Genomic DNA, 24,171 nt, shown 5'->3' with positions numbered 1-24,171 from the left:
AAGGAATCAAACTTGACTTGTAAAGCCAATAAAAGGCCTTGGGGAAATACCTCACATCTTGTCTCCACAGTCCCTGTACAGGGTTCCTAACCTGTGGTAAGCAAAGAATGCCAGCTTCTTATAGGTCCAGGAGCCCCAAGTTATCTTGGGACCCCAAGAGGAGAAAAATTTACTCAATTCATAGGTATTTAATGGTATAAACCCATGGGAGGGCTCAGCTCTAAAAAAGTTTTATCTAAGATTCCTTCTATGGAACAGAGTTCCATTAAAGCCAATTTAAAAAGAGCTTATCTGAAAAAAATTATTATTCTTGCTGCTCTTTATACATATAATCAGGCCAAGTATAATTAAGCAAATAAGTCTTACCATTATTTGTCTTTAGTAAATGGGAAACTAGAAAGAGAAGTTATTCTGTTTTTCCTACTTATTCTCCTGGCCATCTCATAAGCTTTCATAACCTCAGCAACCACTTCTATTCATATGGTACCAAAATCTAAACTCATGCCCCTGACCTCTCTCCCAACTGCCTAGCAGTCATCATCATCTGAGTAATTCATCATGCAAAATATCTGAGATGTCCAAAACTGAACTCCTTGCTTTTTTCTCAAAGGTTGCTTAACCTCTTCGTTGTTCTATTTCTTTACTCATACTGAAATGGGAAAAGTTCCTTTGTCCCTGTCTCAGGGAGTATGATGGGAATCTGGCTCACTTCTTTGGTGCCCCACTGCTCAAACCTCTAGGGGGAGCACACAGACAGGCAGGCTGTGGGGCTCCAACCCCATGGCAGTGTCTAGGGGTAAATGTTTATAGCTCCTGAAGCCTCAGTGTGTGTGTGTTACAGGGTGCTCTTTTAGTTTTGCTGTCTGTAGGTGGCTTGCATTAGTCAGCTCAATTAGACCCCCTGCCTTATCACAAGGACAGAGGGATTTTTGTATCCCCTGGTTTTTTGTCTTGGTGAACTGGAAGAATTGGATCACATGTGGGCTTGGAGAATGAGTGCAAGGTTTTATTGAATGAAAGTAGCTCTCAGCAGATGGGGGAGCTAGAAGGGAGATGGAGTGGAAAGGTGGTTTTCCACTGGAGTCAGGGTGCTCAGAGGCTGGGATCTCCTCTGACCACCCTGGTAAAACTCCATGTTGCTCCACCCAGTCGATGGCCTGAGGCTCTGCTGGTGCCTGTCAGTGTGCCCTTACACCAGTGCATTCCTCTTGACATCCAGCTGCCTGTGTCTTTTTCTTCTAGTGTGTTCCTCTCAACATCCACCCACTTGTGTCTGTGTCCCCTAGGGTCTCAAGGTTTTTATAGGCACAGGATGGGACAAGCCAGGGTGGTCTTGGGATATACAACATTTGGGCACAAAGGCAGTAGTGCCTGTCCTCATGTAGGTCTGTGGGCACAGGCCTGAGGGTGGAGCCCTAGCCATGAATCCACCTTTCTCTGCCCAGCACTTCCCTGCTCCCCTCCTGTATCAATACTACCATTCTATCAGTTACCCAGATTCAAAAACTCCAAATTACCTTTGATATCTCCTATTAAAAACACACAACTTTCCAATTATTTACCAAGTCCACGTGTTTCTTTCTAGCTTCCTCTTTACCATTCCAGATTTCAGCCAGGAATTTTATCAGCCAGGTTTGAATAATAGAAACCGATTGCTTAAAATAGAGGAACGTAAATATAGCAGATTAGCTGCACTGATGATAGAAGAACTAAGAAACCAAACAAGTGATAGAGAGGCAACCCAGAAATTAGTATGACAGCAAATTCTACCTGCCCTACCCTAGAGAAAAAAAAAATGGAAGATAGCGTTACCAAAGCTGGAGCCATGGAGAATTTATCACTGCTGCCAGAAGGATCACCTGAGGTACAGGAAGTAAAAGATAATTATCCTGGCTTCTTTCTCCTCCCTCCATTCTTCCCTCAGAGTCTCTCATTGGCCACACCAGCAGGAAGTCAGCTGACAGCCAATGTGCAGCCTAAGAAACACAGGCGGCAATAATGAGCTTGCTGGTAATTAGTAGAAGAGAGAGGTATGGATCTGAAAGCATTTAAGCAGTTGAATGACATATACTACAGTCCCACTCCTCATTTTTCCTCACCTTGACTATTTGTAATTGTCTTTAATTGATCTTCTTGCTTCATGTGTTTCTTCACACCATCCTATAACAATACTAGCAAATTAATCTTCCTAAAGACCAATATAATTACATTGCTTTCCTCTACAAAAATTTTAATAGCTCTCTATTGCCTTCTGAAAAATTTCCTAATCCTTTAGGATGGTGTAGGAGATGATTATTTTGATGGCCCCCAGGGAACCACATCTCTCAGTATTCATGTCCTTATGTGATCTTCTACATTGACTCTAGGCCTGGCCAATGAATGGGACACAACAAGCCTTGATGTGAATTTGAACATTGAGGCTTATTCTGTTGAAATGCTTGCTCTTGACATACAGCCACTATGTAAAGCATCTAAACTAAAGACTGAAGTAGAGAGATAAAGGGGTTGAGGGGAAGGAGGGAGTCACAACCTTTCAGACACCCCTGTTAAACAAAAGATAAATGAGTGAAGCCATTTGGACATTGCCATCTAACTACAATCTGACTACCACCATATAAGAGATTCCAGTATGACCCACAAAAGAGCCACCCAGCTGAGCCCTAGCCAACTCATAGAATCATAACCAGGTAAAATGGTTGTCTTTTTAAGCTGCTAACTTTTGATATTGTTTGTTATACAACAATAAAAAGTCAAAATTCTCCAGATCCTCCCATAATTATATAAAGGTCTAATACCTGTAATACATTATTATTCTATAACAATTGTAATGGTTCTGCCTCTCTGATCAAACTCTGACTGCTATCCCTGGCATTAAAAACACTCTGCAATCAGACCACAGCCAGCTTTTCCCTGTTTATCTCTGACTACTGTATTCCATTCTCTTTTACTCCAGGAACCAAATCTTGGTTTCTTACACATTCTCTTTACTTTCTAGATCTAAATCATCTTTACCCAGAGGGTAGCCTGCTGCTAGTGTTCACATAAGTAAACTGAGTTAATATCACCTCCTGCAGGAAGTTTTACCAGATTCAACAGATAATAACCTCTCCTTTGAGACACCCATACATTTTATGGATTGCATATAATGTACCTACCTGCATAATTGTTATATCTTTTGTAAAACTGGTAGCTCCATGAAGACCAGGATGGGATTCTTAATGCAGCTTTTTCTCTCCTCAGCACTCAAAACAGTGGCTAGTATAGTATGTGTGATCCTTAAATGTTTGTGAATTGACTGGCTGGCTCAATTAAATATCAGTTAATCTTGAGTGATCACCAGGAAAAAGAAAACAAGTAATGCATGTTTACAGAATAAAAACATTACTGGACACCAACAAGAAACTCATAAAATACTTATACATTGAATGACATATTCATGTGACTATATATAAACTTTATATTTCAGGAAGCATATTTTTCTTAAACGTCCTGTAGCTCTCAAAATGTTTGATCATTTAAAGTTATAATTACCTTTTCTTCTTTTCCTAAGACTCATTTTTTTCTTCCTTCCTTTGTATTACTTTCTTTTCCCAGGTCCTAATTCTTTTTTTTTTTTTTTTTTTTTTCTTTTTTTTTCCCAAAGGCAATAAGCGTTTTTTAAGCAGGCTGCATGCTGCCCAAACCCCCATGCCCAAGTCCATGGAGAGTAGGGGTCAGGACAATTATATTAACTTGACCTCTTCTTTTCCATGTAGATTAATTTCTGTGCCCCAAACCAACAAAATGGTATGTTTTCAGAGTCCTAACCCTTTGGGGAGTAATTTTAATTTAATCATTTAGCATGATAAGAACAACCAGGTTCTTGGTTAGTGCAAAATATCTGGGGGATTGTTGCAAATATTTGGTAATGTTCACTAAAGAGCGAGAAAAGCATATTACAACAAATTGATTATAAATGAAAGCTGTCTTCATGGAAAATTAAAAACCACTGTCTGACAATGAACTAGTACTCCATAGCACAGTAATTTCTAAGAGTGCCATTTAACAGAATTCATTTCTCAGAATGCCTTCTCTTTTTTCTTTTTATTATTCTTCATTTTAAGAAAAAAAATGGAGGCTTGTGCAAAATTCTGAATTATAAACCTGATTCATACTCCATATAATATAATGGAAAAAGCAAGTGCTTTGAACTGAGACAACAGTTTGAATCCCACTTTTACAAGGCATTTGCTAGGTAAGTTATTTCCACTCTGTCATTTTCCAAGTATCCTCACTTGCAAACCAGGGATAACAACCCTTACTACACAGGGATGTTGTGAGAGCTACTTATATTAACATAGGAAAAGCACACTGCCTGGCATGCTGCAGGTGCTAAACTGCTGCAGAAATGTCAAGGTCTGGTTTCTTAATGCATCTTTTTCTCCCACCAGCACTCAGGACAGGATCTTACACATTGTGAAGGTTCCCTTTCCAGAGGACCTATGGAGGCATTTCCACTTTTACTTCCTTTCACTAAACTAGTTTTGCAGTTTTCTTTCTTTCTTTTTTTGTTAAATTTTATTTTAAGCTACGGGATACATGTGCAGGTTTGTTACATAGGTAAATGTGGGCCATCGTGATTTGCTGCACCTATCAACCTAGGTATTAAGCCCCACATGCATTAGCTATTTAACCTGATGGTCTCCCTCCCCCTGCCCTGAAAAGAGGCTCCAGCATGTGTTGTTCCCTTCCCTGTATCCATGTGTTCTTATTTTTCATATCCCACTTATAAGTAAGAACATTCAGTGTTTGGTTTTCTGTTCCTTTGTTAGTTCATGCCAGTAAGAATGGTGATTACTAAAAAGTCAAGAAACAACAGGTGCTGGTGAGGCTGTGGAGAAATAGGAACACTTTTACACTGTTGATGTCAATGTAAATTAGTTCAACCATTGTGGAAGACAGTGGGGTGATCCCTCAAAGATCTAGAACAAGAAATACTATTTGATTGACCCAACAATCCCATTACTGGGTATATGCCCAAAGGAATATAAATCATTCTGTTATAAAGATACATGCAGGCATGTGTTCGTTGAAGCACTATTCACAATGGCAAGGACATGGAATCAACCTGAATGCCCATCAATGACAGACTAGATAAAGAAAACATGTTACATACACACCATGGTATGCTATGCAGCCATAAAAAGGAACAAGATTATATCTTTTTCAGCGACATGAATGGAGCTGGAAGCCATTATCTTGAGCAGTTTTCTTTCTTGTCTACTGACAGGACACAGTTATTGAGGTTTGTGGATCATTAGTCCCTTTCAAAGTAAAAAAACCCTCAGAGTAGTGCATATTCAGGTGGGCAGATAGGCATCCAGATCCTGGCCACAGTCTTGTTTTTGGAACTGAGAGGAATATTCAAGGCCCAAGATTCCTGATCTCAAGGAATTGATCATCTATGGACACCAAAAATATGCCCATGAAACCACACCAATCAACCACACATTTAGAGCCTTTTTATAATTTTTGTGTCCTTCACATCAAACTTTATTCTATCTCCTTCAAAGCTCCCAGAGTCTTTGAGATAGGCAGGACAGGTATTCATATGCCTCATAAAACTGAGGAAGCATGCTCAGAAAGGCGGAGCAACTGGCCAAGACCACATAGGTGCTTAGTGGCAGCACTCAGACTAAGACCTGGGGCCCCAGTGTTCTTCCCAATTGATACCCATCTTCCTATGCTTCCTTCCCCCACCCTCTAACTTCTTTCTTAATGTCTTTAAAATACATTACAATAAGATATCATCAGATTATTTGTTTATTCAAAAGCATTTACTGAGCGCCTATTTTGTGCAAGATTATGTGCTGGGTGCTTTGTGGGACACAGAGATGGCTACAAGAAGCCACAATACCTGTAGAGAGTAGAAGTATCATGCAAGAGGAAGAGGAGAATATTTCCTTTTATGAAAATTTAGGAAGTCTTCAGGAAAAACACAGCTTTCAAATGGGCCTTAGAAGAGTAATCTGAAGAGCAGGTAAGTGAATTCGGGTTATTGACTCAGATCTGCAAGAAATGTAGTTCAAATTTCTAATACTTTAACTCAATTTCTATTCTGAGCAACCGTTCCACGTGGGACAGTAATCTATTTTCTGTCAGTTTGTGGCCAGGTCATGGCATGTCCAGATATTTGATTAAACATTATTCTGGGTGTGCCTGTGAGGTTGTGTCTGGATGAGATTAACATTAAAATCAGTAGACTAAGCAAAGCAGATTGCCCTCCCTAATGTGGGCAGTCCTTATCCAATCTGTTGAAAGCCTGAATAGAATAAAAGACTGAGTAAGAAAGAATTCTTTCTCTATGTCTATCTTCAAGCAGGGGCATGGGTCTGCTCCTGCCTTCAGACTCAGGCTCAGACTGGAATTAACACTGCTGAGTCTTCTAGTTCTCAAGCCTTTGGACTGAGATTGGAGCTCTCCTAGCAGCTCTTCTAGGTTTCCAGCTTGCCAGCTGCAGATCTTGGACTTCTCTGACTTGGCAATCATGTGAACCAATTTGCGACAGTAAATCTCTCTCTCTCTCTCTCTCTCTCTCTCTCTCTCTCTCTCTCTCTCTGTCTTTCTCTCTCTATTATATATATATGTGCTATTACTATACTATATATACTGTTACTATAATTTATTATACACACACACACATCTATATGCACCTATGTAATCTTGGCCAGTTCCTCAGCCTTTCTGAGCATACTTCCTCAGTTTTATGATTGGCGTGCAAATACTTGTCCTGCCTATCTCAAATGCATTGGGAGCTTTGAAGGAGATAAATAGAGTTTTATATGAAAACACACACACGCACACGCACACGCACACACACACACTATATATATATATGAAAATTACTGTATTTACACTTTTCTTAATTTAATTTTAAATTCTGGGGTGCATGTGAAGGACATGCAGATTTTTTACATAGGTAAAGTGGGCCATCATTGCTTGCTACACCTATCAACTTGTCACCTGGGTATTAAGCCCTGCATACATTAATTATTTATCCTGATGCCCTCCCTCACTCATACTGCCACAGTCTCCAGTGTGTGGTGTTCCCCTCCCTGTATCCATGTGTTCTCATTGTTCAGCTCCCACTTACAAGAACACGTGGTGTTTGGTTTTCTGTTCCTGTGTTAGTTCATGCCAATTAGAATGGCAATTATTAAAAAATCAAGAAACAACAGATGCTGGCAAGGCTGTGGAAAAATAGGAAAGCTTTTACATTGTTGGTGTCAATATAAATTAGTTAAACCACTGTGGAAGACAGTGTGACCATTTTTTGAAGATCTAGAACCAGAAATACCATTTGATTAACCCAACAATCCCATTTGATTTTATATATTTTTATATTATATATATATATATTTATTTATCTACATATCAAAGAACCATAGATTTTATGTACATCCTTTAATGTAGAATATCTGTTAATCTGGGTTCTGCTTCTCTGGAGAACCCAGATTAACACACAGGGCCTTCTTTCACCCTTCACAGACAGGGTGTCTGTGTTTCTAGAGGTACTTAACTCCAAGAGAGGGAAGGAGAAGATAATTGGTTATCATTCCTTATGATCTATGTGGCCACTAGCATATGAGGTACTCACATTCCTGGCAGGTGCCCTCCACTCACGATCCTCGCACAGGACTATTACACACTAACTGTTTCAATCATCACAGGACCCATATTCAGCTCTTGCAGTACTCTGAGATATTTGGGAAGTATCTGACTATTCTCTTGACCATCTACACAACCAGGAAATTTGGCAAGACTGTACCAGATTCATCAGCTGAGACACCTCACACAGCCTCATCACTGGATTGCTCCCATGACTGGGAAACTCAGGAGCTCTGCACAACTTTCATCTTCTTAGGATCTACCTGCAACATGAGACGCAGGTCACTTCCACCTCAGATCTCCACAAGCAACGTAGTATTTCCATTGAGAAACATTGAGTATTCCACAATGCCTCCTCCTTCCTAGCCCCCTTGAAACATGTTGCCTTCCTCCGTCTGTGGAGGCTTTCCACAGGCAGGGGCAGAAGTGGCAGAGCAGGAAAAACTACAGTGAACACATATTCTTACTTATGCACGAAGCTTAGCTTTTGACCATCAAAAGCCAATAATTTGACTCACGTTCTCTGCAGATTTGGCTACTCAATTCTTGTTTGTCTTCTGTGATGCCATTCTTCCCTCAACTGACAAATACTGTTGACCAAATAGGGAAAAAAATCTGAGGGAGAAGAAATGAGATCAGATCAAGATACAGTTGGGTAATATTTAGCATTTTATCCTGTACAATGGGGTTCAACTATGCTGATACAGCAGTGGAGGAGGACCAGCAAGGGAGAAATATGAGAGATTTTGTCAAGGTAAAATTAACAGGATTCATTATCTCCAATTTTACAAAAACCTTTCTGGTTCCTCAGGTTTTATTTCAGAGAATTAAATAAATCATTAAGCAACTTATCAAAATTGGCCATGTCTAAATAATGGAAAATTAGAAGTGGATTCTATCCTAAACTTTCACATTTTCATTTTCTTCTCTTTTCATGTTTTACCATGTTTTGTGTCAGCTAAACAAACTTGCTTACTTAGCATCTGATATAGCTTGGATGTTTGTCCCTAGAAATCTCATGCTAAAATATAATCCCCCATGTTGGAGGTGGGGCCTGGTGGGAGGTGTCTGGGTCACGGAGGTGGATCCCTCATGAATGGCTTGGTGCCATACCCATGGTAATGAGTGAGTTCCCACTCTGGTAGTTCATGGCAGAGTTGATTGTTTCAAAGAATGTGGCACTTCCCCCTTCTCTCTTGCTCCCTCTCCTGCCATGTGACATGCTGGCTCCCCTTTCCTTTCACCATGATTAAAAGCTTCCTGTGGCCCTAATTGGGAGCAGATGCTGGTACCAGGCATCCTGTACAGCCTGCAGAACCAGGAGCCAAAATAAACATCTCTAAGAATAAATTACCCAGTCTCAGGTATTCCTTTATAGCAATTCAAACAGACTCATACAGTATCCTTCATGTGTTCCCAGACCCATGCTTCTATATAAACTGTTCCCCTAAAAGCACCTGTCATGATGAGAATGGGCTTACTTGGGTGGCACTTACTAGTCCCTGAGGCCTGAGCTGAAAGAAACGAGAGCTATTCTATCAAAGGCTGTACCTGGACATCTGGCTACATGTCCCACATCAGTGCTTAGAGGCAGAACTTATAGCTTGCAAACCAGGCAAGAAGGAGAGATAAGTATGGTCTGGTCCATCAGGCAAAGTAGGGGTCAGGAATATCCATCACTGCTGGGGGTTTCTGGGAGAGGATGGGCATTCACAACAGCACTCTTATATGGTGCTTGTGGGAGGGAGGACAAGATCCAAGGGACATATCCAGTCTCCAACAAAAGGAGCTATGCAGGTTATCACCTCCTACGGGAGGTCTGGGATATGAGGTAGGATGAGATGTATGGAAGTCAATACTTTGGATTAGATCTGCACTGGGATAGGTTATAGCTATAACTGGAAGCCTGCTACAGTGCCCAGGAATAGTCCTGCTCACAGAAAGGTGGTCTGGTTAGTGTTCTGTCTCAATCCTAGGCACCAATGGTTCAGGAAGAGGGGTAGTCCTGAGCTTGGGGCTATAAGGAACTGGAAAATTCTATAAATTCCATGAGAAGAGACACAAAGCATAGAGTCAGGACAGCATAAGAGGCAGGTGACAAACAAATTTCACTAGAATGTAAGTTCTATGAGGGCAGTGATTTTTGTCTATTCAATGTACTTGTAGATCCTTTGAATCTGGAACAGTTCCTGGTACACCACAGGCACTTAATAAGCATTTGTGTAAAGAATGAATGAAATCACAGTTTTGCCTTTATCCAGCTGTGTAACCCTAGGAAAAACATAGCTTCAGTTTTTCTTAGATTTTGGGTTTTCTACACAATGTATTTTTGTAGGCAGAATTTTGGCCCTCATGACCTTCATCTGCAAGTGTTACTTCCATTCATATATTATGTTACATGGCAGAAAGGGACTTTGTAGTTATAGTAAAGGCTACAATGAATTGACTTTAAGATAGGAAGATTATCTTGGATTATGTGAATTGACCTAATCTAAGCACATATACCCTGAAAAGCAGAGATCTTTCTCCAGTTCATAGCAGAAAGAGAAGTCAGAGGTTCTGAGACACAAGGAGGATTTGATGTGTTATTGTTGGCTTGAAGATGAAGAAAGACATATGCCAAGAAAATGGTGACCTCAGTCCTACAACCACAGGGAAGTGAAGTCTACCAGGAACTTGAATTACCTTGGAAGTGGAGTCTTCCCCAGAGCCCAACTAAAACCTTGATTTCTGTCTTGTGAGTCTCTGAGCAGCAGATCCAGTTGAGTTACTCTGTACTTAGACTTCTGATCTATAGAAATGTGGTAGAATAAGAGGGTGTGCTTTAAGCCACCAAATTTGTGGGAATTTGCAATGACAGCAATAGAAAAGCAATATGGAAAAATAGAGCAATAGATAGATAGATAATAGAATAGATTTCAGCATATATAAAATATATAATATTCAGAATGTATATGTATACATATACATATATATTGCCTGGCATAGTCTAATCATTAATAATAGTAACTAAAGCCTTCAATTCTCATGCCTTATAAAGAAATTTCAAGCTCCCTCCTCAATCCTTCCTTAGTAGTCATCTCCTAGTCCTAATCACTTCATTAATTTTGTAATAAGATGCTCCCTATGGACCTAATTTTGCATTAATTCTTTAGGCAAGCATCTCTTTCTGAGATTAGAATCAACAGTGAAGGATTGTTTGGGTATGAAAAGACTTAGTCTATCAAAGCAGGCTGTCTCTGTTATGTTTAGAAGAGACATGTCATAAAAGAGCAGTTTGGGAGAGGACTAGAATGCATCTCCCACTTGGACTAGAAGCATGTGGAGTCGTGCACTTTTGCTCCAGAACTACTGCAGGAATAATTCAAGAAAGGTGAGAGAACGCACAGACCCTCTGAAGGAAGTGGATTGCTCCTGCAGGACCCAGAAGACACCGCAAATACTGTGAATGCCCAAACTGTGGAAGTGTGAAAGAGCGAACATCTGCCCCTGAACACACACCCTCACTGGGAAACCTGAGGGTCTGAATCACGGGAGAAGACTTTGACCTTATCTGGAGCTGAGTCAATTTAGAGAGCCAAGTGAAACAGAGGGGTAGAGGAAGCAGTGGGAAAAGCCCTGTAGGCTCTCCAGGTTCCCAGGAAGCCATTTGTGACTTGCCTCACAAGGCCACCCCGAGCTGCTACAGGAACTGGGAAAAGGCCACAGGGAGAAGGAAACCTCCAGCTGAACTTCGTAACAATTCCAACTGAGAGAGAAGTCTCCCGACCCGGGAGTTGGGGAAGGGTGTTAATCCAGTATGCAGACTCCACAGGCAGAGAAGCATGAAAGCCCTACTTGCTTTCGCACCTGGGAGGCTTGTAGCCTAGGGCAAGTTCTCGTTCCTGATTACCCACTGCCTGGAAACACACTCAGTGATGTTGGTGGGAGGCACAACGGGAGTGAGAGTGGCCTTCTGGGTTTTGTGAGACCTGGGTGAGGCCTGTGACTGCTGGCTTCCTTCCACTTCCCTAACAACCTGCATGCCACAGTACAGGCAGCCATAATCTTACCGGGAACATAACTCTATTAATCTTGGAACCACATCCCATCTTCCACAACAGCGGCAGCAGACTCACTCAAGAAGACTCTGAGCTCTAACTCACCTAGCCCTGCCACCATCTGATGGTTCTTTCCTACCCACCCTGGTAGCCGAAGACAAAGGGCATATACTTTTGGGGGTTCTAGGGCCCCACCCACCACCTGATCCTCCCCATACTAACACAGCCGATATTCTCTTGAAAGCACCACCTTCCAGCAGGCCAACCAGCACAAATATAGTGCATTAAACAACCAAAAATAAAGATCTTCACGGAGGCTGTTTCATCCCTCTGCCACTTCCACCAGAGCAGGTACTGGTATCCACTGCTGAGAGACCCACAGATGATTCAGATCACAGAACTCTGTGCAGACAATCCCCATACTAGCCCAGAGTCTGGTATACCTGCTGGGTATATATCCTGGAGATAGTAGTCCTACAGTTCAGCTCTCAGAGAGCCACATACCTAGAAAATGGGGAGGGGGCTCTCGATCCAAGATGGCCGTTTAGGAACAGCTCAGGATTGCAGCTCCCAGTGAAAGCACAGAGGGTGAGTGGACGCCGCATTTTTATTGCCCACAGACTAGGAAATTCCCAGGCAGAGGAGCTCCACAGGTCACCAGCGCGGCTGTTTCGGCCAGCGCGGCTGTGCCGGCCGGCGCCGCTGCTTTGCCCCGCGCGGCTGCTTTGTCGGCACCCTGGAGCAGCGGTTCTCCGTACAAAATACACCAGTCAGGGTGCCCTTTTGGCTGGCGATTGGAGCCACGGGAAGTCGCCCATTCATCTGTTTAAAAAGGGGACTGAGCAGGGAACCAGGACAGTAGATTCCAGGGCGCAAAAAAAAAAAAAAAAAGAAAGCGCCAAAAACCTCAGTGCCGCTGTTTAAGCCAGCGCAATGAGTGGCTGCAGGGGAAAACAAACAGACTCCAGAGCCTCTTCAACAGGCAACTGGAACACCAACTTAAAAAAGGCTCTGAGGCAGGGAGCCAGGCGATCAGGCTCGGCTGGTCCCACCCCCACAAAAGAACAGCAATCAGAAACTCTGGATTGAGAGTTTCACAGCAAGCGCAGCTGAACCCGGGACGGTCCAGCTCTGTGGAGGAGGGGCGTCCGCCATTACCGAGGCAGCCTGCCATGACAGAGGTAGTCGGCCAATGCTGAGGCAGCCCGCCGTTGCCAAGGCAACCCGCCACAGCAGAGATACTCCACCTCAACAGAGGCGGGCCACCATTGCCAAAGCAGTTCTAACTACACCCATATAAGCAGGACTGCAAGGAAGTTAACTCGGCAGCTGGGCAGAGCCCACAGCAGCTCAGCAAAGCCTCTACAGGCCGACAGTGACTAGGCTGCCTCCTTGCTGGGCAGGGCAGGTCTGAAGGAAAAAAAAAAGAAGGCAGCAGCATAACGGAAACTCATAAATAAAGCCCTAAATCCCTGGGACAGAGCACCTGGGAACAAAAAGCAGTTTATGAGTTCTGCTGCAGCAGACCTAAAAGTACCTGCCCAGCAGCTCTGAATGAACAACAGAGCTCACAGATGACCATTTGAGCTCCTATAAAGAAGAGACCGTCTCCTCAAGCAGCTCCGTTACCCCTATATATCCAAAGAGACACCTCATAAAGGAGAGATCAGATTGACACTAGGCGGGTATCCTTCTGGGACAAAGACAGCAGAAGAAGAAAACTGGTAACAACCCTTACTGTTCAGCAGCTGCTGCAGGTGAACCCCAGGCAAGCAGGGCCTGGAGTGAACCTCAGCAGACCTACAGCAGAGGGGCCAGACTGTCAGAAGGAAAACCAAGAAACAGAAATAACCTCATCATCAACAAACAGAACATAAATCTGAAAGATTTGAGACCCAATCTGAAAGCCAGCAACTACAAAGTCAACAGGTGGATAAATCCTTAAAGATGGGAAGAAACCAGCGCAAAAAGGATGAAAACACTCGAAACCAGAACACCTCTCCTCCTACAAGGGATCACAACTCCTCGCCAGCAAAGGAACAAGGTTGGAGGGAGAACGAGTGTGATGAAATGACAGAATCAGACTTCAGAAGGTGGGTAGTAAGAAACTTCTGTGAACTTAAAGAACATGTTCTCACCAAATGCAAAGAAACTAAGAACGTTGAAAAAAGATTTGACGAAATGCTAATGAGAATGGACAAAATAGAAAGGAATATAAGTGAATTGATGGAGCTGAAAAACACAACATGAGAACTTTGCAAAGCATGCACAAGTATCAACAGCCGAATTGACCAAGCAGAAGAAAGGATATCAGAGGTCGAAGATCAACTCAATGAAATAAAACGGGAAGGCAAGACTGGAGAAAAAAGGGTAAAAAGGAATGAACAAAATCTCCAAGAAATGCGGGACTATGTGAAAAGACCTAATCTACGTTTGATAGGTGTACCTGAATGCGACGAAGAGAACGAATCCAAGCTGGAAAATACTCTTCAGGATATTATCCAGGAAAACTTCCCCAACCTAGCAAGGCAGGCAAACATTCAAGTCCAGGAAATACAGAGAACACCACAAAGGTATTCATCAAGAAGAGCAACCCCAAGGCAGATAATTGTCAGATTCACCAGGGTTGAAATGAAGGAGAAAATACTAAGGGCAGCCAGAGAGAAAGGTCGGGTTACCCACAAAGGGAAGCCCATCAGACTCACAGCAGATCTCTCAGCAGAAACCCTACAAGCCAGAAGAGAGTGGGGGCCAATATTCAACATCCTTAAAGAAAAGAATTTTCAACCCAGAATCTCCTATCCAGCCAAACTAAGCTTCATAAGTGAAGGAAAAATAAAATCCTTTGGGAACATGCAAGTACTCAGAGATTTCGTCACCACCAGGCCAGCTCTATAAGAGCTCCTGAAAGAGGCTCTACACATATAAAGGAACAACAAGTACCAGCTCAACTAAAGGGCAAAACACCCAGCTAGCACCAAAATGGCAGTATCAAATTTGCACATAACAATATTAACCCTAAATGTAAATGGACTAAATGCCCCAATCAAAAGACACAGGCTGACAAATTGGATAAAAAAAAAAAAAACCCATCGGTGTGCTGTATCCAGGAAACCCATCTCACATGCAAGGATACGCAAAGGCTCAAAATAAAGGGATGGAGGAAGATTTACCAAGCAAATGGAGAGCAAAAAAAAGCAGGAGTTGCAATTCTCATCTCTGATAAATTAGACTTTAAAGCAACAAAGATCATAAGAGACAAAGAGGGACATTACATAATGGTAAAAGGATCAATGCAACAAGAAGAGCTAACGATCCTAAATATATACGCACCCAATACAGATACATACGCACCCAGATACATAAGGCAAGTTCTTAATGACTTACAAAGAGACTTAGACTCCCATACAATAATAATGGGAGACTTTAACACCCCATTGTCAACATTAGACAGATCAACCAGACAGAAAATTAACAAGGATATTCAAGACTTGAACTCAGACCTGGACCAACCAAACCTAATAGACATTTACAGAACTCTCCATTCCAAATCCACAGAATATACATTCTTCTCAGCACCACATCACACCTACTCTAAAATTGACCACATAATTGGGAGTAAATCACTCTTTGGCAAATGCAAAAGAACGGACATCGTAACAAACAGTCTCTCAGACCACAGTGCAATCAAGTTAGAACTCAGAATTCAAAAACTAACCCAGAACTGCATAGCTTCATGGAAACTGAAAACTTGCTCTTGAATGTTGACTGGATAAACAATGAAATGAAGACAGAAATAAAGATGTTCTTCGAAACCAACGAGAATAAAGACACAACTTACCAGAATCTCTGGGACACATTTAAAGCAGTTTCTAGAGGAAAATATATAGCAATAAGTGCCCACATGAGAAGCAAGGAGAGATCAAAAATTGACACCCTATCATCAAAACTGAAAGAGCTAGAGGAGCAAGATCAAAAAAACTCAAAGTCTAGCAGAAGACAGGAAATAGCTAAGATCAGAGCAGAACTGAAGGAGATAGAGACACAAAAAACCCTTCAAAAAATCAATAAATCCAGGAACTGGTTTTTTGAAAAGATCAACAAAATAGACAGACCACTAGCCAGATTAATAAAAAAGAAAAGAGAGAATAATCAAATTGATGCAATAAAAAACGATAAAGGGGATATCACCACAGATTCCACAGAAATTCAAACCATCATCAGAGATTATTACAAACAACTCTATGCACACAAACTAATAAACCTGGAAGAAATGGATAAATTCCTGGACACTTGCCTCCTCCCAAGCCTAAACCAGGAAGAAGCCAAAACCCTGAACAGACCCATAACAAGGTCTGAAGTTGAGGCAGCAATTAAGAGCTTACCACCCAAAAAAAGCCCAGGTCCAGACGGGTTCACAGCCGAATTCTACCAGACATACAAAGAGGAGCTGGTACCATTCCTTCTGCAACTATTCCAAACAATACAAAAAGAGGGAATTCTTCCCAAATCATTTTATGAGACCAACATCATCTTGATTCCAAAACCCGGCAGAGACTCAACAAGAAAAGAAAACTTCAGGCCAATATCCATGATGAACATAGATGCAAAAATCTTCAATAAAATACTGACAAGCCGATTGCAACAGCACATCAAAAAGCTTATCCACCATGATCAAGTAGGCTTCATCCCGGGGATGCAAGGCTGGTTCAACATACGCAAGTTTATAAACGTAATTCACCACATAAACAGAACCAAAGACAAAAACCACACGATTATCTCAATTGATGCAGAGAAGGCCTTTGACAAAATTCAACAACCCTTTATGCTAAAAACCCTCAATAAGCTAGGTATTGATGGAACGTATCTCAAAATAATAAAAGCTATTTATGACAAACCAACAGCCAATATCATACTGAATGGGCAAAAACTGGAAGCATTCCCCTTGAAATGTGGCACCAGACAAGGATGCCCTCTCTCACCACTGCTATTCAATATAGTATTAGATGTTCTAGCCAGAACAATCAGGCAAGAAAAAGAAATAAAGGGCATTCAAATAGGAAAGGAGGAAGTCAAATTGTCTCTATTTGCAGACGACATGATTGTATATCTAGAAGACCCCATTGTCTCAGCCCCAAATCTCCTGAAACTGATCAGCAAGTTCAGCAAAGTCTCAGGATATGAAATCAATGTGCAAAAATCACATGCATTCCTATACACCAATAACGGACTTAAAGAGAGCCAAATCAAGAACAAACTTCCATTCACAATTGCCACAAAGAGAATAAAATACCTAGGAATACAAATAACAAGGAACGTAAAGGACTTCTTCAAGGAGAACTGCAAGCCACTGCTCAACGAAATAAGAGAGGACACAAACAGATGGAGAAACATTCCATGTTCATGGTTAGGAAGAATCAATATCGTGAAAATGGCCATACTGCCCAAAGTAATTTACAGATTCAATGCTATCCCCATCAAGCTACCAATGACCTTCTTCGCAGAACTGGAAAAAACCACCTTAAACTTCATATGGAACCAAAACAGAGCCCGCATAGCCAAGTCAATTCTAAGCAAAAAGAACAAAGCGGGAGGCATCACACTACCGGACTTCAAACTATATTACAGGGCTACAGTAATCAAAACAGAATGGTACTGGTCCCAAAACAGAGATATAGACCAATGGAACAGAACAGAGATCTTGTAGGCAACACAACATATCTACAACCATCTGATCTTTGACAAACCCGACAAAAACAAGCAATGGGGAAAAGATTCCCTGTTCAATAAATGGTGTTGGGAAAGCTGGCTAGCCATGTGCAGAAAGCAGAAACTGGACCTCTTCCTGACAGCTTACACTAAAATTAACTTCAGATGGATTAAAGACTTAAACATAAGACCTAACACCATAAAAACCCTAGAAGAAAATCTAGGCAAAACCATTCAGGACATAGGTGTAGGCAAGGACTTCATAACCAAAACACAAAAGCATTGACAACAAAAGCCAAAATAGACAAATGGGACCTAATCAAACTCCACAGCTTCTGCACAGCAAAAGAAACAGTCGTTAGAGTGAATCGGCAACCAACAGAATGAGAAAAAATTTTTGCAGTTTACCCATCTGACAAAGGGCTGATATCCAGAATTTACAAAGAACTAAAACAGATTTACAAGAAAAAAACTAACAAGCCCATTCAAAAGTGGGCAAAGGATATGAACAGACACTTTACAAAAGAAGACATACATGAGGCCAACAAACATATGAAAAAATGCTCATCATCACTGGTCATCAGAGAAATGCAAATCAAAACATCATTGAGATACCATCTCACACCAGTTAGAATGGCGATCATTAAAAAATCTGGAGACAACAGATGCTGGAGAGGATGCGGAGAAATAGGAACACTTTTACACTGTTGGTGGGAGTGTAAATTAGTTCAACCATTGTGGAAGACAGTGTGGCGATTCCTCAAGGACCTAGAAATAGAAATTCCATTTGACCCAGTAATCCCATTACTGGGTATATATCCAAAGGATTACAAATCGTTCTACTATAAGGACGCGTGCACAAGAATGTTCATTGCAGCACTGTTTATAATAGCAAAGACCTGGAAGCAACCCAAATGCCCATCGACAATAGGCTGGGTAGGGAAAATGTGGCACATACACACTATGGAATATTATGCAGCCATCAAAAACGATGAGTCGTGTCATTTGTAGGGACATGGATGAACGTGGAAACCATCATTCTCAGCAAACCAACAGAAGAGCAGAAGATCAAACACCACATGTTTTCACTCATAGGCGGGTGTTGAACAATGAGAACACATGGACACAGGGAGGGGAGCACTACACACTGGGGTCAGTTGGGGGGAAATAGGGGAGGGACGGTGGGGGGTGGGGAGCTGGGGAGAGATAGCAAGGGGAGAAATGCCAGATGTAGGTGATGGGGAGGAAGGCAGCAAATCACAATGCCACGTGTGTACCTATGCAAAAATTTTGCATGTTCTTCACATGTACCCCAAAACCTAAAATGCAATAAAATAAATGGGGGAAAAAAAGGAAAAAGAAAATGGGGAGAGTTCTGTATCAAGGGAACACCCCATGGGACAAAAAAATCTGAACAACAGCCTTGAGCCCTAGACTATCCCTCTGACAAAGCCTATCCAAATAAGAAAAAAAAAAAAGAAAACCAACTCTGATAATATGACAAAACAAGGTTCTTTAACACCCCCAAAAATTTCATACTAGCTCACCAGCAATGGATCCGAACCGAGAAGAAATCCTTGATTTACATGAAAAAGAATTCAGAAGATCAGTTATTAAGCTAATCAAGGAGGCATGAGAGAAAAGCAAAGCCCAAGATAAGGGAATTAAAAAAAAAAATGATACAGCAAATGAGGGGAAAAATCTTCAGTGAAAGAGATAGCATAAATAAAAAACAATCAAAACTTCAGGAAACAATGGACACAATTATAGAAAAACAAAATCCTCTGAAAAGTCTCAGCAATAGAACTGAATAAGCAGAATAAAAAATTTCAGAGCTTGAAGACAAGGTTTTCTAATTAACCCAATTCAACAAAACAAAGTAAAAAGAATAAGCAAACATGTACAAAGCCTCCCAGAAGTCTAGGATTATGTTAAATTACCAAACCTAAGAATAATCAGTGTTTCTAAGGAAGAAAAGAAATCTAAAGTTTGAAAAAGCTTTGGGGAAATAATCAAGGAAAAGTTCCCCAGTTTTGCTAGAGAACTAGACATCCAAATACAAGAAGCTCAAAGAACACCTAAAATTTCATCATAAAAATATCATCACCTAGGCACATTGTCATCAGGTTATCTAAAGTTAAGATGAAGAAAGGAATCTTAAGGGCTGTGAGGCAAAAGCATCAGGTAACCTATAACCTATAAACCTATCAGATTAACAGCAGATTTCTCAGCAGAAGCCTTACAAGGTAGAAGGGATTGGAGTCCTATCTTCAACTTCCTTAAACAAAACAATTATCAGCCAAGAATTCTGTATCCCGCAAAATTAAGCTTCATAAATGAAGGACTGATATAGTCTTTTTCAGACAAACAAATACTGAGAGAATTTGCTACTAAGCCAGCACTACAAGAACTGCTAAAAGGAGCTCTAAATCATGAAACAAATCCTGGAAACACATCAAAACATAACCTCTTTAAAGCACAAATCTCACAGGACAAAAATACAAATAAAAAAAAACAGTAACAACACAAAAAGCCAAAGTATACTGGCAACAAATAGTGCAATGAATGGAATAGTACTGCACATCCCAATAATACCATTGTAAATGGCCTAAGTGCTGTACATAAAAGATACAGAATTGCAGAATGGATAAGAATTTACCAACGTACTACCTGCTGCCTTCAAGAGACTCACCTAACACATAAGGATCCACATAAACTTAAGATAAGGGAGTGGAAAAAGACATTTCATGGAAATAGACACCAAAAGCAAGCAGGAGTAGCCATTCTTATATCAGACAAAACAAATTTTAAAGCAACAGCAGTTAAAAAAGACAAAGAGGGACACTATAATGATAAAAGGCCTTGTCCAACAGGAAAACATCACATGCTTAAATATGTATGCATCTAACACTAGAGCTACCAAATTTATAAAACAATTACTACTAGACCTAAGAAATGACATAGATAGCAACAATATAATAGTGAAGGACTTCAATACTCCACCAACGGCACTAGATAAGTCATTAAGACAGAAAGTCAACAAAGAAACAATGGATTTAATCTATACCACGCAACAAATGGACTTAACAGATATTTACAGAACATTCTACCCCAAAACTGCAGAATATCCATTCTATTCATCAGAGCATGGAACTTTCTCCAAGATGGACCATATGCTAGCCCACAAAAAAATGCATCAATACGCTTTAAGAAAAGTGAAATTATATCAAGCATTCTCTCAGAGCACAGTGAAACAAAACTGGAAATGAACTCCAAAAGGAACCTTCAAAACCATACAAATATATGAAAATTAAATAACCTGCTCCTGAATGATCATTGGGTCAACAATGAAATCAAGATGGAAATTTAAAGACTCTTTCAACTGAACAACAATAGTGACACAATATATCAAAACCTCTGGGATACCACAAAGGTGGAGCTAAGAGGAAAGTTCATAGCCCTAAACCACTATATTGAAAAGTCCGAAAGAGCACAATCTCAGGTCACACCTCAAGGAACTGGAGAAACAAGAAGACATACCCAAACCCAGCAGAAGAAAAGAAATAACCAAGATCAGAGCAGAACTAAATGAAATTGAAACAAAAACAAAAATGATAAATGAAACAAAAGGCTGGTTCTTTGAAAAGATAAATAAAATTGATAGACCATTAGCACGATTAACCAAGAAAAGAAGAGAGAAAATCCAAATAAGCTCAATTAGAAATGAAACAGCAGACATTACAACTGATAACACAGAAATACAAAAGATCATTCAAAACTACTATGGCCACTTTACATAAACTAGAAAACCTAGAAAAGATGGATAAATTCCTGAAAACTACAACCCTCCTAGCTTAAGTCAGGAATAATTAGATACCCTGAACAGACCAATAACAAGCAGCAAGATTCAAATAATAATAATTACCAACAACAAAAAAAGTTCAGGACCAGACAGATTCAGAGTTAAATTCTACCAAACATTCAAAGAATTGGTACCAATCCTATTGACACTATTCCACAAGACAGAGAAAGAAGGAATCCTCCCTAAATCATTCTATGAAGCCAGTATCACCCCAATATGAAAACCAGAAAAAGACATAACCAGAAAAGAAAACTATAGACCAATGTGCCTGATAAACATAGATACAAAAATCCTTCATAAAATACTAGCTAACCGAATCCAACAGCATATCTAAAAAATGATCCAATATGATCAAGTGGGTTTCATACCAGGAATGTAGGAATGGTTTAACATATATAAGTCAATAAATGTGATAAACCACATAAACAGAATTTTTTTAAAATCACATGATCATTTCAATAGATGCAGAAAAAGCATTCAACAATATCCAGCATCCCTTTATAATTAAAACTCTCAGCAAAATTGGCATACAAAGAACATACATCAATGTAATAAAAGCCATCTATGACAAATCCACAGCCAACATAATACTGAATGGGGAAAAGTTGAAAGCACTCCCTCTGAGAACCAGAACACAACAATGATGGCCACTCTCACCACTTCTATTCAACATAGTATTGGAAGTCCTAGCCATAGCAATCAGACAAGAGAAAGAAACAAAGGTCATTCAAATCATTAAAGAGGAAGTCAAACTGTCAGTTTGCTAATGACATGATTATATAGCTAGAAAAACCTAATAAATCACCCCAAAAGCTCCTACATATGATAAAAGAATTCAGCAAAGTTTCCTAACACAAAATTAATGTACACTAGCTGGGTGCAGTGGCTCATGCCTCTAATCCCAGCACTCTGGGTGTCCAAGGTGGGTGGATCACCTAATGTCAGTTGTTCAAGACCAGCCTGGTGAAACCCCATCTGTACTAAAAATACAAAAATTAGCTGGGTGTGGTGGCATATGGCACATGCCCAGCTACTCAGGAGACTGAGGCAGGAGAATTGCTTGAACCCAGGAGGTGGAGGTTGCAGTGAGTTGAGATCATGCCACTGCACCCCAGCCTGGGTGACAGAACAAAACTCCATCTCAAAAAAAGTAGGAAAATCAGTAGATCTCCTATACACTAAAAATGACCAAGTTGAGAATCAAATCAAGAACTCAAGAACTCAACCCCTTTTACAATTGCTATAATTTAAAAACAAACAAACAAACAAAAACTCAAGGAATATACCTAACCAAGGAGGTGAAAGACCTCTGCAAAGAAAACTACAAAACACTACTGAAAGAAACAACACAAACAAATGGAAACACATCCCATGCTCATAGATAGGTGGAATCAATACAGGTATTGATCGACTTACGACCTATGCAACTTACAACCATTCGACTTTACAACCACAATCGCTAGTCATGACTGCTCCACGTCTGGCAGTGCAAACGTTGCCCAGCTGGGCGTACGACAGTGTGGACCAGCTTCCGGCAGCACTACCATCTCTGCGTGCATATAGCCTACTCAACTTACTACCAAATCGTGTTACGACCGGTCTGTCGGAACCCATCGTGGTCATAAGTCGAGCACTAGCTGTATTGTGAAAATGATCATACTGCCAAAAGCAATACAGCTAGTGCTCGACTTACGACCACGATGGGTTCCGACAGATCGGTCGTAACACGATTTCGTCGTAAGTTGAGTAGGCTATATGTACAGTACTGTGAAATGATGTTATAAAAATCTTTAAGTGGCCGGGTGCGGTGGCTCAAGCCTGTAATCCCAGCACTTTGGGAGGCCGAGGCAGGTGGATCACGAGGTCAAAAGATCGAGACCTTCCTGATCAACATGGTGAAACCCTGTCTCTACTAAAAATACAAAAAATTAGCTAGGCATGGTGGTGCGTGCCTGTAATCCCAGCTACTCAGGAGGCTGAGGCAGGAGAATTGCCTGAACCCAGGAGGCGGAGGTTGCGGTGAGCCGAGATCGCGCCATTGCACTCCAACCTGGGTAACATGAGTGAAACTCCGTCTCAAAAAAAAAAAAAATCTTTAAGTCATATTTTATCATAATTTTCTTTCATTGTTATATATCATAATTTTCTTTGCTCATTTTAGGCCATTTGTATCATCTTTACACCATTTTGTTTCTTATTTTTACATTCGTCAGGTTTAAGTAAAACAGTGCGTTACCGGTACAACTCCGTTTTTGAATTTGAGCTCCGATCCAAATATATAGCAATTTCTCCATTTTGTGTATGGGCCCGCTTCGTTGCTTTCTTATAACTATTGATCACATGGGTGCAGAACCTTTCACAGCTTCATGAATTCTTTCTTTACCTTTCAAAATCGTTGACACAGTCGAGTGTGATAACTTCGTATCATGTGCAATCACATTCACTTTCTTTCCTCCTTCGTACTGCTTAATTACCTTCATTTTCGTGTCGAGATCGATGGCTTTTCTTTCCTTCTCCGGAGGCTGAGGCGTAGACAAAGACAACTTCCTCCTGGTAGATATCTTGGGAGGGGTTTGATGAAAAATATCCAAGACACAAAACACAAATTGCTGTACCGAGTCTGGGGTAATGGTTGAAATGGTGCACGTGGAGATGGTAGTGCTGCCGGAAGCTGGTCCACACTGTCGTACGCCCAGCTGGGCAGCGTTTGCGCTGCCAGACGTGGAGCAGTCGTGGCTAGCGATTGTGGTCGTAAAGTCGAATGGTCGTAAGTTGCATAGGTCATAAGTCGATCAATACCTGTATAGAAATTCACTGCAATCCCCATCAAAATATCACCATCATTCTTCACAGAACTAGAAGAAACATTCCTAAAATTCATATGGAGCCAAAAAGAAGCCCAGATAGCCAAAG

The 24,171-nt window shown here is 40.9% G+C and overlaps 1 long non-coding RNA gene across 1 annotated transcript; it reads left to right on the top strand.

Annotated features, from left to right (window-relative positions):
* The first annotated feature begins 537 nt into the window (after positions 1 to 537).
* LOC116565437 lies at positions 538 to 23,725 on the top strand. Its single transcript, XR_004275441.1, has 3 exons — positions 538 to 548; positions 13,091 to 13,095; positions 23,541 to 23,725. It is a non-coding gene; the product is annotated as an uncharacterized LOC116565437 (long non-coding RNA).
* The last annotated feature ends 446 nt before the right edge of the window (positions 23,726 to 24,171 follow it).

Source organism: Sapajus apella, unplaced genomic scaffold, assembly GCF_009761245.1.
Source record: "Sapajus apella isolate SASKATOON/1434 unplaced genomic scaffold, GSC_monkey_1.0 scaffold40, whole genome shotgun sequence".
In the NCBI taxonomy this organism is placed as follows: domain Eukaryota; kingdom Metazoa; phylum Chordata; class Mammalia; order Primates; family Cebidae; genus Sapajus; species Sapajus apella.
Note: the sequence above shows the minus strand (reverse complement) of the source record. Positions and strands in the feature narration are given on the sequence as shown.